The sequence below is a fragment of the Notolepis coatsorum genome (genome assembly GCF_963971535.1).
Source record: "Notolepis coatsorum genome assembly, chromosome: 1".
Taxonomy (NCBI): domain Eukaryota; kingdom Metazoa; phylum Chordata; class Actinopteri; order Aulopiformes; family Paralepididae; genus Notolepis; species Notolepis coatsorum.
In genome coordinates, this window is record NC_140165.1 from 27,955,460 (window position 1) to 27,969,752 (window position 14,293).

The following is a 14,293-nucleotide window of genomic DNA, read 5'->3' on the forward strand; positions in this document are numbered from 1 at the left end:
GTCAGTCAGGTCAGTCAGTCAGTCAGTCAGTCAGTCAGTCAGTCAGTCAGTCAGTCAGTCAGTCAGTCAGTCAGTCAGTCAGTCAGTCAGTCAGAGAGGTATCGGCAAAATGTGAACATGCAGGCGATGAGAACTTGGGTTGAGAGTGAGCCAGAACTCCATTGGCCAGAGCTATTACATAAACCAGGTGTGACGTTGTAGGAAAACGCACTGTCCGCCACAGCTCTGTTTGCGACCTTGTGATTTTGATCAACAGAGGAGCAAACACTTTGCGCAAAGTTAGGAAACACTGCCACCCTTCGTCCAGTCCATGTAACTACAGACAAGGTGGCTCCAAGTGGCAGGCGCGCGACGACACAATATTGATAATATTCTAAACGAACAAGTATTAGTCTGTTGGAAACCAGTAGGCTAATTTAATGGAAAGGTATATTAATTGTTTATTGGATTTCTATGCGTCTTTTTGCAGTAAATTAAACACAAAATGTTTGCCAGTGGCAGCAAATTCAAAGGTTTGTATTATTTATTTATTTATTTATTTATTTATAGGTAATATGAATGAATGAATGAAAACTTTATTTAAAAGATTGCAGAATGGGTACAATACAGTACGGCTCAATACACACAATTGTTAAGGGGATGCAGACCAGAGAAAGACGTTTGTCTTGTTTACATCAGGGTCCTCCATTAAATAATGGTAAGTTAGTCAGATGTTTACGCTAACATTTAACAATAGTGTTAGGCTACTGCAAATTATCCCTTCCTCTCTTTCCGTCACTCACACTGTGTATGTGTGTGTGTGTGTGTGTGTGTGTGTGTGTGTGTGTGTGTGTGTGTGTGTGTGTGTGTGTGTGTGTGTGTGTGTGTGCGTGCGTGTGTGCGTGCGTGCGTGTGTGCGTGTGAAAGAGAGAACGTTTTAATTAAAACAAGCTCTTTTATTATTTTGTTCATCAAACAATGTTAGAATATCTCAAACCAAGGACAATTCATCATAATAAACAAACTCAAACTATTTCTGGATAAGACCTTGTTATCACCCCCCTCCTGCTCATCAATGACATCTCCACCCCCACCAATCATGGGCCATAAATTGCAACAGTTTTATTTTTTAATTGAGAAAACAAATGAAACAAAATCAGACATCTTAGACGTCACATATTGACAAAAAAACAAGCACATGACTAAAATGTGCTGTATCCAACCAGCTCACTGATTATCTATTACAGAACAACTTGTAGATGACAGTGGGGTTGCGCATTAGTTCAAGTTCAAGTTTCAAGTTTCTTTATTAGTTGTCATACAGAAGTACAGAATACTTTTATACAAAATGCTTCTTTCTGTTACGCTCCAGAGACTGTGCTAGACAAAAATAGATAAGTATAAAATAAGGATAGCAAGTATAGAATAGAAGTCAAGTACGTGGACAAAAGTGTTCAGTATGTAGCAGGGTGGATTATCCCTGCTTCGTGGGAACGGGTGTGCACAGTCATTGGGTAGCGGGACACAGTAGAGCTCCTTCTGACTGCACCCTCGTCTTTGGGCCTGGAGCGTCAAACTGGAGGCCGGCAGTGGGAGTGGATGGGGCCCGGGATTTACCAACCTGGTCTGGTACTCTGGTCTTCCTCGCCCTTCCAGGGCGGTCAGCAGTACTCCCCAACCTGCTCTCACTTCCCCCAATACCTCGGTTAGCCCTCCCACACCTAGTGACTGATAGATGAATAAATAGATTCGTTCCTCCCGCAAGCAGTACCCTCCCTCGATGACCACTAGAGACCTTAATGACTGGAAGGGGAAAGGGTTAAATAATAATAATATTACCCGCATCAAAAAGGGTTAGGGTTAGGCTCAGTAAAAGACACACACACCGTGCTCCCATTCAGTTTGTTATTATTACACAATTGTTATTGTTACACAATAATTACAGTCTGATATTTATGTGATTACGCCCTAGGCACCAAGTGCTCTCGCTGTAAACAGACTAAGTGCTACCCACGTCTGGGCTAGACACAGTACTAATACCTTCCCTAAGGGTTTACATATACTGTTCTAGTACTCCCAAATATGGGGGGAGAAGGGAGGACAAGGGGGAGGAATAGAAGGGTGCACTGAATGGGAATTTAATATGGATAAACATGCACGTTATTACACTTAAATAAAATGAAAAGGTGGGCCCACTTTACCAAACAGAAGTCCTAACTAATGCCGGCATGAAATGTTAGTGGGGTACCCCTATGCACTGTGGTTAGCAACCATTAGCTTCGCCCGTAGGCTGCGACACACTGTGTACGGTACGATAGGATCCTGGTCACCGAAGTGCCAGTGTACTCAACCAAGATGGCGGCCTCGCCGCCGCACCACCACTAGTCCGGGTGGTAAGATGGTGTCGAACGCTCTCGTCCCAGGAGCTGGCAAGCTGTGTTAGGCAGGGGGGCAGTAGCGGGCTGGAGGCGCGTGCTGGGTGATGGCGACCTCTGCTGGAAGGGACGAACTCCCGTGCTAGGCTGCTGCGTCTCTACATTTCGTAGCTCCATTTCTGCAGACCCCTCTCTGATTGGTTGAACTCCATTTCTGCAGACCCCTCTCTGATTGGTTGAGCGCGCACATGCGCATGAGCCGCGACAAGCTCCTCTAGCCAGTAATCGAAACTCCGTTAAGCTCCAGAGAGTGTTGTGCTGTGTTGTGAAATGTGCATAACGTTATGAATAAACCGCGAAGTCACGCGAAATAACGTTATACGCGAATCTGGTAGTACATTTCTTTTTATTTTCTTGATATGATAACATTACATCCGCCTTTTACCGTGTGACGAGCTAAACCAATCAGAGAGGGGCTTCGCTCAACCAATCAGAGAGGGATCTGCAGAAATGGAGTTCAACCAATCAGAGAGGGGTCTGCAGAAATGGAGCTACGAAATGTAGAGACGCAGGCTGCTGACGGCCGGTGCTGACAAGCTGCTGACGGCCGGTGCTGACAAGCTGCTGACTGCCGGTGCTGTGTTGACGTGCGTGGTAATCTGGTGGCTACCTTAACTGAAGCTACTCTGTGGGTCCTAAACAGCCCTCCTGCTAGTCGAACATGCAACAACGCACGATGCCTCTAACCACCAGTTCTCTTCAGGCAACGCTTGCCGGGGCCACCTCGCTGGAGGGGATAACGTTAACATTAGCCACTTTGATATACCGCTTTCTTCTAGGATAACTCGCTGTATCACTAGGGTTATTCCGTTGGGATATTCAACACGCTACTACGCTTATATTTCTACTATAACCCGAAATATACTCAAGTCCAATACATTCACCTGCGTGTTCCACTACGGGGCTCTACAACGACACGACCATGCAGGTTCACGTTCAACGTCGAAGAGGCTGTTTCTCTCCACTTCCGTTTCAGTTGACTTGCTTCTCCTGGGCGCCTCCCTGCTGCGCTCCGCCTGCCACCGCCGCCCCCTGCTGGCACCGCCAACTAGCCCCACAGGAAGAACTGGGTGAATTGAATATGATTCAGTTTAGTGTTTATAATCCATATTCCAGCCGGTGAGAGAAGGAGAAACTTGCGTCATTGTTCAGGAAAATATCAAGGGAAACTGGTTAACATGTCATGTGCACAAAGGGGAGATAAAAGGCCAAGTCAGCACTTCTGAATAATAGTTGAATATTCAGGGTGCTACAAGTATATACATATATACAATGTACAATGCAGAGTAGAAGTAACTGAGTTACAATACAATATACTATACAGTGCAAAGCAGAAATGGGATGAGGTACAATTTAGGTACAATTTACAGTAAGGTGTAATGAGGTATGGGTTGTAGTGCAAATTCTTTACCAATAAATATAAAGTGTGTTTAGGTGTTCTAATTATTATTATTATTATAAATGTGTATTGATAACATAGTGCTGTAATAAAATTGTCTAATAAATATGCATGATCAAGTTCAACAACATGTGCTTTTATTTTGATATTCCTTAATTCCACGTTGAAATTACGCGATACATTAAGTGTGGGGTCACCAAAAAAAACGAAATAAAATGGGGTCATGGTATAAAAAAGTTTGAGAACCCCTGTCCCAGACCCTAATCAGTCAGGCTCCAGGACTGGTCACTCCACAGAGGCGGCCTTCATAGCAGTCACAGACACTCTTCACTCAGCAAGAACGAAAAGGCCTCTCCTCTGTCCTGATTCTCCTGGACCTGTCAGCAGCCTACGACACAGTCAACCATCGCAGCAGCACATCTGATCTCCAACCTACCAAAGTCAGCCCATGTTACCCCACTTTTTAGAGAGCTGCATTGGCTTCCCATTGCCGTACGAATCTGCTTCAAGGTCCTTGACCTGGCATATCGTGCAGCAAAGGGAACGGCTCCCGCCTACCTCCGGTCAATGGTCTCTAACTACACACCCTCAAGACCCCTCCGCTCTACATCTTCTGGCCACCTCAGACCCACTCCTATCCGAGCTCCAGAGGGGGGTTATCAAAGAGAAGTCGGCTATTCTCTGTCCTTGCTCCACAGTGGGGGAATGAACTTCCCACCACAGTCAGGACAGCCAAAACGTGCCCAATTTTCCGCCTTCAACTAACGTCACACTTCTTCAATCAATATCTAAAATGAAGAAGAAAAATAAGAAAAAAAAAACAGCTATTGTGACGAGCCTTGTGGTGTTCAGGCTCGACACAGACTAAAACAAACAATTCCAATGTCCACACAAGCACAATTTCAATAAACAGGTCCGATAGGCAATAGAGTAGTCAAAATACAGTCCAGGGTCAAAACACGTTCCAGGCACTCGTACAAAAAGGAAATGTTCAATACTCAAGGTTTGTCTTCCGGTCCAGGGTCAGTTTCACAGGGGGGTATCTCAGCCAGTCCAGGGTCCAGTACCACAAACACCTTCTCGCTCTCACCTCTCTTTCCAACTACCTCTCACCTCACAAACTCAATATATCACACTCTCTCCACGATCTCTGCTCCTTCCTCACCTCCACTCAACCTTTCGCTGTCTCTCCTAGGGCTTTATGCTATGTGTGTCTCTGTGTGTGTGGGATGTGGGTGATCAAGTGGTGCACAGGTGTATTCTATCAGTCCCAATCAACTCCTTGATTCACTCCTCTGCCGTGGCAATAGTATCACCCTTCCTCCACGTAACCATGTGATGAGGGATTATATCTGCAACACTATGTACTGTCTTTTACTATCATCCACTTTACTACTAAATAATCTACCTTGCCTACCTACCTACTATGCTAATATGTATTTGGGTGGTTGATGTGACATGGCCTTTTTGGAGTCCTTAGTGTCAAAGATAAGTAAATAATGAAAGAATATACGAGGAAATGTTGTTATATTGCACAGAACATTTAGTTTTATATGAATGCACAGAGCATTTATGCTAATATTGTTCCAGTTATTCTCAAATTTCAGTAGGACAATGAGGATGAGGAGGAGGATGAGGATGAAGAAAGTAAGAGTGACCATCCGATGGATATGTTGGATTCTTTCCAGGTCTTGGACAGTGTTGAAGACCTGACGGAAGTGGTTGCAGAGGACAACCAACCGGTCAGCGATGACAAAGAAATGGAAAAGCAACTACCTGAAGAAGCTTATCAAGTGAAGCCCATGGAAGCCCATGGTGTTACCGGGGCCAAACACTTTCAACCATGCCAGTTTCCAAGAGAAAAAACTATAAGAGAAGACGGAGCAGGGAAATCTGGGAAAGCCGGCTGAGACTTCCTGACCGACTTACCGCGGACAGTCCTGTTGACCCTGATAAAGAACTAGCACGTTGGAACGACTGATCAGTGGGCTATGCTTACTGGTGCCTGCCTCAGAATAAGGCATGAGCAAAAATAGACATTGAATAGACATTGGCTGTATGCCTATCAGAGCTAAGGCTCTTTTTGAAATATGGAAAGAAGTATTATTTTTGACTGCTGAAACCTAACATTTGCTCTTCCCATTCACAGGGACAAGTGGAGGCCAGGACCCAGTCAAGTTTATTTATGTTTAGAAAAGTAATATGAAATAGGTTGTTGGTAGCTTCTTTTATATATATTTATATTTTGTAATTGTGTTTAGTTTAATGCACAATTAGGGGCCGGTGGGTATAAGCCAACACCGACATATTTGAAAATGGATTATATGGTAATGGTGTATTTATGTTTGGACACTAGAGGGGCACACAACCTCTATTATAAGAGGCTCTGTAATCAAAGCCTCGGTATGCACCTGCCGAGGATTAACTCTCAAACCAGCTTTCACTGTTGGAACTGCTTATCTGTAACAAACAATTGACAACTGTTCTGTTCAACTTCATCATTATTCATCTTTCCTTTGGACAATAAAACCTTGCAAACTACATCGGCTGCAGCTTGGACATTCATCTTCATCAACATCCACAACTTTTATTGCTGAGTATAGGAAATATCTAAGTGGGTGCATCGTGATGCTTGTCGATTCATTGGGGAGCGACAAGTGGCCACTACACAAGGGACTAAACACGTTTCGCAATTATGCCACATCAATGTGGAACGCCCTACCCACAGCTGTAAAGGAATGTGAATCACATTCACTACCCACTTTCAAAACCACTCTCAAAGAGCACCTACGGGAGACTGCAATTCGAAACTGGCCCCTGTAAATGTCTAAACCCAACCCCCTCTAGTGTACAGTTACTCCCCCCGGTGGTTCATCAATCCCTACAATCACTACCTCTCGCGCCACTCCCACTTACTGTAACTGTCGTAAACATGTCGTAACGTATATCCATGACAACTCCCCTTGTAGTTAGCAATACTATGACATCTCCCTTTTTTTCCTTTTAACAATATCAACACATATCAATAACTTAGATATCTTTTCTTTAACAATATCAACACATATCAATAACTTAGATCATTTTCTTTAACAATATCAACACATCAATAACTATGACATCTCCCCCTTTTTTTTAACAATATCAACACACTTTTGAATTTTTTTATTATTGAACTGTCCCCTCACAGGTCAAGTCTCTGGACAGGTTTAACAGGTCTACCAGACCTGGTTTGAATCAGTCCATCAGTGTTCCTTGTTGGACCAGGCGAGCCACGTTCTGGGCTCATCTGAATGTCTGGTGTATTATTCCTGGAATTTGTCGTCGTTCGCTGGAGGCCCCGCTATGGGCACCGCTTGGAGATGTCGACGGTTACGCCTGTACAGAGCACCCTGCTCCGTCTCGATGAGATAAGACCTCTGTGTAACACTCTCACCTGCCACTACTGCAGGTGTGGACCAGGGCCCTCATTCATCAATAGTGTGCGTAGAACATTTCTATTTCCACACGTAAGCACGGAATGTAGAACTAGTGTACGCACAGGGAAGTCGGGATTCATCACACGGTGCGTACGCAGGCTCTATGCCCCTCCGTGTTGATACCACTTTGTTCTACCGTCAATGCTCGTGCATGATTATCCATATATGGTCATGAAAATGAGGAAACACCCCCCATGGGATGTGAAATAATGGACTGACCCGAGCGGAACCCTGAGAAACTCCACGGAGAATTCACTGCTGTCGAACCAAGAAGACACTATCGCGTATTATGGGATAAATAAAAGGCGGATTTGTAAACGGTGATGTCAGATATCAACGGCTCCCTAAGACCATTGCTGCAATTCTGCCTGGACAGCTCAAAATACTAATAAAGACCGTTCGTTGACCACTGTTTGGCGTTGGCTGTGTGTCATTATAACCGTGCTGTAATATGAATGCCTTTATTAGTTGTGTTCGATTGGCTATATGATTTTTAGAGGCATCTATTTTGTTGTCGGCTAATAAAGACCGCGCTGGAATATGACTGCCTTTTCCCGTGTTGTTTGCTTAATACCCAGGGATTAAAGTTCTCCTCAATTTTATTCCAAATCGCGATGGATCTCCCGTCAATTTTCTACCTGCTGCATATGATTTCTAGAGGCATACTACAATCTATTTTGATGTCAGTATTGGGTAGCCTATATAAACAATATAATACGAGAGCATATACAAGAACAATGAATCTCACTGCATGTATGATGTAGGCATGCCTTTCAATACATGAACTTGAATTCCATCATGTTTGTGTGCGGGACTCACAAGGCTGTTGTCACAATGGGTGGTACCGGTGTACAGTAATAATAACAGTCCACACAATATCACGATCCATGCCATAGCCTATGTTCTATTAGGACATGATCTGTGACGACAAATGTTCTAGAATGTTTGATTAAGATATCATACTCTGACAGCATGCCTATGAGCAACAAAAACGCGAACTTGAATCCCATCATATAGTCTGTCCACTATATGATGGTGTCATTGCATTGCATGGTGTCATTGCAATGCGTTTTCTATTCTTTCCTATACAGTAAAAAGGGGGAAGAACACTATATTCATATGACTTATTCTGCTTACAGCTTCGAAATTCCACTTGTTTCGTTTAACGTAAAGCCTTTTAAATATAATCAAAACGTTCCCGTGTTTCGGCGGTCTGTGCGCAAAATAATAACGAGTTGAGCTTTATGATTTATGATGAATTGAAAATGGGGGACCCTGATGTAAACAAGACGAAAGTTGGTCTGCATCCCCAATTAACAATTGTATGTACTGAGCTGTACTGTACTGTACCCATTCTGCAATCTGTTAATACACTTTTCAATCAATCAATCAATCAAGCTACGCGGAGCGCAGTCAGTCAGTAGCCTACACCCCGTATATTCCGATAACGCTATATGAACCATGCTGCATTCATTCTGAGAGAAAGATCTATTATTCCAAATGCTATTTATAGGGTTTTGACCATAATTACACTACTGTTGCTATTTTACAATGAACTATAATGAACTACGGTTCGTACAGAACATGCCAGTGTTATTATGCACAGAAGCTCATTTCCTTGTTGTAATAATATATTCTACCACTGGGCGTCAGGTAAGTGTGGTCTGACCTGTGCGTAGATGTAAGCACGGAGTCAAGTTCAAATCGAAATTGATGAATCCCACTCTTTGCTTAGAAATGATCGTACGCACAGGGTAAGCACAGATCTGTGCGTAGAACACGTTGATGAATGAGGGCCCAGGTCTTTTGATTGTCCAGTCTGGTGAGAACATGGTCTCCTCGCTGCAGTGGTGTGACCTCTCTCACGCCATGGCGCTTGTTATTGTAGAAGGCCTGTTTGCTCTTCTCCGCAGCATCTCAAGCTCTGATGTGATGTTTGTTCGGCCACCTTGGTTGCAGGTTCTTGGCCAGAGTGGGCAGCGTCGTCCTGATTTTCCTGCCCATTAGGAGCTCTGCCGGACTGACACCCGTACTGCTGTGTGGAGAAGAACGGTAAACCATTAAAGCAAGTAGGGGGTCCTTTTGTCTCAGAATCCCCTTTGCCGTTTGATCTGCACATTCAGCATAACCGTTTCCTTGTGGGTTGTGGGGACTAAAGGTTGTGTGCTTAAAGTCCATGTCACAGGCAAAGCCTCTGAAGACATCGCTGCTGAACTGCGGTCCGTTGTCACTGGCAACCTCCTCCGGTATTCCGTGCCGGGAAAACGTGGCTCTCAGCTTCAAGATCACATGTGCACTAGTCGTGGTAGGCATGTGGAGTATCTCCAGGTATCTAGAGTAGTAGTCAGCTATGACTAGGTAACTCTCTCTCTCATGTTCACATAAATCTATGCCAATTCTCTTCCACAGCCTGTCTGGGAGAGGTGTTGACAGGAGAGGCTCTCTGTTCTGTGCTCTACTCTGCTCACGACAGTACATGCAGTTCTCGACTTTGTGTGTGATCTGTGTGGCTATGCCAGGCCACCACACCGAAGTGTTGGCCCTATCTCTGCACTTGTTATGTATGTATGTTGTGTATGCGTTCTAGTATCTCTGACCTCAATCTTCCTGGTATCACTATTCTACTCCCTCTGGTCACTACCCCATCATGCATAGACAGTTCGTTCCTAACGGGAAAGTACTCCCTAACACAGGTGTTTATATGTGCTAGGTGTTCAGGCCACCCCTCTTGTATGTACCTGATCACTTCTTGGAGCTGCTCGTCTGCTGCCGTCTCCGCGCGGATGCTGTCTATCTTTTGCGCAGATGCTTGAATGCTGCTCATCACAGCTACTACATAACGTCTGTGTCTCTACTGAACCCCTTGAAGGATGTCTATGTTTTTCAATGTGTATATAATGTATATATATCAGCTGAGCTCTCAAGCCCAAAGATAACCAGCCAAGGTCATTGTCTACAGCAGTGCTGGCGTCACATAGCAGTGTAACCACAGAGGGGGGATAATATTAACATTGCTGTTGCTATAGTGATCTGGGTCAAATAGCTGTGGTCAAAGACAGCGCGTCACATAGTAACGAGGAGAGGGGGCGGGCCTGTTGTTAGGGGGGAAGAAGGTATGATGTGAGTTTCTTCCAGGTAAGGTTAGATCTAGATACGAAGCTGACGCGAGCAGACGTGGATCAGAGACTTTCATCATTCCCCACCCTTGCTGGGTGGGGGAAGGGAATATGACACATCATCATTAGCTTCGGCTAACAGGAAAATGGTGGTTGGCTACGACAAGGCCCAGAACCATCGGACTAATGAGAGAATGAGAGGAGAGACGGTGGAGACGAATGAATTAGGACTTTTCAAGGACAATACAGAAGGGGTTACATCTGATTACGAGGCTTTGTTTATGGAATAAACAAAGTTTTTCCAAGAAAGGTATCACGTTGCCAGTGTCAAATTCTTATGATTACGGATTGCATATAAGGGGGATGACATCGATGTACAGCCAGTATGAGAAAGTTGACTTCGGAGAGAGAGATAAACACAACACAGAAACTACACGAACACAGAGGAAGAGGTGATACTGGCTGATTATGGTCGAAATCTAACACCCTTGTCTTCCTGTGGGCTCCTGGACAGTGTGTCTGCCACTACCAGGGTTTTCCCCGGCGCATACTCAGCCTCTGGGTTGAACCTCATCAACCGCATGAGGAGTCACTGGCAGTGGAGTGGCACATTGTCGAGATCTCTGGAGTTCATCAGTGGGATGAGGGGTTTGTGATCCGTAATCAGTTTGAATGCTGGCAGGCCGTAGAGATACATCTGAAACCTCTCACACGCCCACACACTCACCAGGCACTCTTTCTCTATCTGAGTGTACCTGGTTTCAGCGTCGCTCAGTCACCTTGAGCAGTATGCTACCGGTCTCCAGTCCTCGCCATGGAGCTGAAGCAGGACACCGCCTATCCCATAACTGCTTGCGTCTGCTGAGACCACTGTGCTCCTGTTAACATCATAGTACACCAGGGTAGGTGACGTTGTGAGGAGCTCTTTAACTCGCTCAAAGGCTGCTTGTTGCGCCGGACCCCACATCCACACTGAGTCTGCTTTTAACAGTGCATATAGTGGCTGGCCCACTGTGGCGAGGTCTGGAATATATTTCCCCAGGTAGTTGATCATGCCGAGTGCTCTCTTTAGTTCCTGCACGTTTTCTGGTGGTTCAAGTTTGCTGACTGCAGACACTTTGGCTGGGTCGGGTCGTACACCATCTTTGTTGATCACCTGACCCAGGAAGTGCAGCTCCTCCTTTCTCAGCACACACTTCTCATTGTTCAGCTTCAGGCCTGCAGACTCCAGCCGATCCAGAACCTTCTGCAGCCGCTCATCATGTTCGCTGGTGTTGCTGCCATGGATGATGATGTCGTCCATGTAGACGGCAACGCCATCCAGCCCTTCCAGCGTCTCCACCATCTTCCTCTGAAATATCTCAGGTGCGCTGCTTATCCCAAAGGGAAGACGTTTACATTTACATTTACATTTAGTCATTTAGCTGACGCTTTTATCCAAAGCGACTTACAAGTTCTGTACAACAAGTCATCAGGAAAGGTACAACTCTATCAGCTGAGTAACAATATTCATGCGTGTTACAGTGTAGGTTAGTTTATTAGGACAAGTGCATGACAGTAAGGTTAGTTAGGGTTAGATCTTTATTTTATTATTTTTCTTTTCATTATTTCAGATAATGGTTGAAGAAGTGCGTCTTTAGTTGACAGAGAAAGATTGGACAGGATTCGGCTGTCCTAACTGGGGTGGGTAGTTCATTCCACCATTGTGGGGCAAGGACTGAGAATAGGCGGCTTCTCTTTGATGACCCTTCCGGAGCTTGGATAGGAGTAGGTCTGAGGCGGCCAGAAGATGCAGAGCGTAGGGGTCTTGAGGGTGTGTAGTTAGAGACCATTGACCAGAGGTAGGCGGGAGCGGTTCCCTTTGCTGCACGTATGCTAGGTCGAGGGCCTTGAAGCGGATACGTGCAGCAATGGGGAGCCAGTGCAGGTCCCTAAGAAGTGGGGTGACATGGGCCGACTTCGGTAGGTTTGAGATCAGGCGGGCCGCTGCGTTTTGAACGAGTTGAAGACGCTTGGTGGCAGTGGCCGGGAGGCCAGTGAGCAGTGCGTTGCAGTAGTCGAGGCGGGAGATGACTGTTGATTGGACGAGGAGTTGGGTGGCTTCTTTTGTCAGGAAGGGGTGGATCCTTCTGACGTTGCTCAGGAGGAATCTGCAGGTTCTGGTTGTCGCTGCGATGTGAGCAGAGAAGTTCGAGTGGTCGTCGAGGACAACACCAAGGTTCTTGGCGGCCGGGGACGCGGTCACAGCTGCATTCTCGACTGTGATGGAAAGGTTGGTCAGGGGGGAGGATTTTGCCGGAAGGTGGAGCAATTCTGTTTAAAACAGTACCTTCCGTAAGGCATGATGAAGGTGGTCAACCTCTGGCTGTCTTTGTACAGTGGGATCTGCCAGAACCCTGACGCTGCGTCAAGTGATGAGAAGACTGTGGAGCCGCTGAGCTGAGCTATCACCCCCTCTGATGTCGGCAAGATGAATCTCACCCTTTTGACAGCCTTATTAAGCTTCTTTAAGTCCACACAGATGCATGCTTTTCCAGACTTTTTCTGGACTGGCACCATGAGGCTTCAATGATGTCCTTGGCTTCCATCCTCTCCAACTCCTTTTTCACTGCACCCAGGAGCGGTAAGGGGACCCGGCGTGCTGTGCATACTGCATAGGGCTTGGTATTGTCCTTTAGAGCTATCTTCACAGGCTGTGTTTTCAGTAGGCCAAACTCCTGTTCACTGGTGTTGACCTCGCCCACTTGCTTTACTAACCCCATAGCTACAGCTACTGGCCTGCTGAGTAGGTTATTCACACTCTGCCCTCTAATGACATAGAGCCTGCATGTGTATGTTTTTCCCTTGTAGCTGGTCTGAGTTATAAACTGCCCTAAACAGTTCAATCCACCCCCCGGACCACTCAGCACCTTCTTTGGCCTCTGTAGAACCCTTTTTGGCTCCAGTGTTTTGTACACAGTTTCGCTTATGATACAACAATCGGCTCCAGTATCTATTTTTTTTTTAACAAATGTTTTTTATTTTCCCTTTTTTTACATGAAACAAGACAAACAATACAGTAACAGTAATAATCAATGATAAATCCCAGGACAATAACAGAAATAATAATAACAATAATGACAGTCCAGTAATTAAATCAGAATGAAAGTAGACAAAAAGACATAAAAAATAATAAATACAATACATGGGCTCTCTCCCCCCCCCCCCCCACAGGACCCCCACTTGGGCTATACATCCACTACTTCATTTAACATCAGAAAATTCCAAATGTATATGCGTTCCTTTATCTTATCCACCACAGCTACCCAGACTGCTATGCTGGCTTCATTAACACCTAAAATTCGTGCAGTACATATCTCTAGAATAAATCACATCGAGATAGGTGAGAATCCATACCTTCCGGCACATTCTATCCGGTTGAATCCAGCGTGATGCTATCAACTTTTTGGCAGCCGTAAGACCCGCCAAAATGAGTCTCTTTACATGTACAGAGGTCGATAACTGAGAAACATCATTCAACAACAGTACAGAAGGCAATGTCGATATGGTCAGAGATAAAAATTCTGATAATTGAGTGGTGATATTTTCCCAGAAAGTATTAACAGGAGGGCATTCCCAATACATATGCATATATGTACCAATAGCATCGTTTGAACACAAGGAGCATCGAGAGTCAGGTCTGAGACCCATTAGGTACAATCGTCTAGGGGTCAGGTAAGTCCTATGAACAAAGTTAAGATGAATCTGTTGGATGGCGGCTAGGTGGTGCAGTGGGCAAGGCGCTCACCACCAATGCAGGAGATGCTGGGTTCGAGCCCAGCTCTCCGCATTGCTATCAGCTTGGCTGGTCGTTCATACTAATACAATTGGCAGTATTAGGGGGTGAGA